Source organism: Plectropomus leopardus, unplaced genomic scaffold (assembly GCF_008729295.1).
Source record: "Plectropomus leopardus isolate mb unplaced genomic scaffold, YSFRI_Pleo_2.0 unplaced_scaffold46922, whole genome shotgun sequence".
In the NCBI taxonomy this organism is placed as follows: domain Eukaryota; kingdom Metazoa; phylum Chordata; class Actinopteri; order Perciformes; family Serranidae; genus Plectropomus; species Plectropomus leopardus.
Genome location: NW_024651470.1, coordinates 1 through 395, shown reverse-complemented (window position 1 = coordinate 395; position 395 = coordinate 1). Strand labels below are relative to the sequence as shown.

Below are 395 nucleotides of genomic sequence, written 5' to 3'. Positions count from 1 at the left end.
CGCACCGCAGGCCCGACGAGGCGCCCCTCAATGACCCGCGAGAGGTCAGAGATGGAGAGAAAGAGGAGCATTGCGCCGACAGGGCGGAAGAGGGCACCCCGAAGGGGGGCCCCCCGCACCGCAGCGGGCAATCCCGAAGACTTGGAGTCTGCACTTAGGGGGACGAAGGCGCCCGGAGGCACCTGCGACTGCCCCAGCCGCGGAGAACGCGGTGCGTTTCCGATAGATGGCAAAGCGACCCTCAGACAGGCGTAGCCCCGGGAGGAACCCGGGGCCGCAAGGTGCGTTCGAAGTGTCGATGATCAATGTGTCCTGCAATTCACATTAGTTCTCGCAGCTAGCTGCGTTCTTCATCGACGCACGAGCCGAGTGATCCACCGCTAAGAGTTGTCACT

The 395-nt window shown here is 63.8% G+C and overlaps 1 non-coding gene across 1 annotated transcript; it reads right to left on the bottom strand.

Moving 5' to 3' along the window:
* Nucleotides 1–235: 235 nt before the first annotated feature.
* LOC121939383 lies at nucleotides 236–389 on the bottom strand. The gene has a single exon (XR_006105456.1). It is a non-coding gene; the product is annotated as a 5.8S ribosomal RNA (ribosomal RNA).
* Between the last annotated feature and the right edge of the window lie 6 nt (nucleotides 390–395).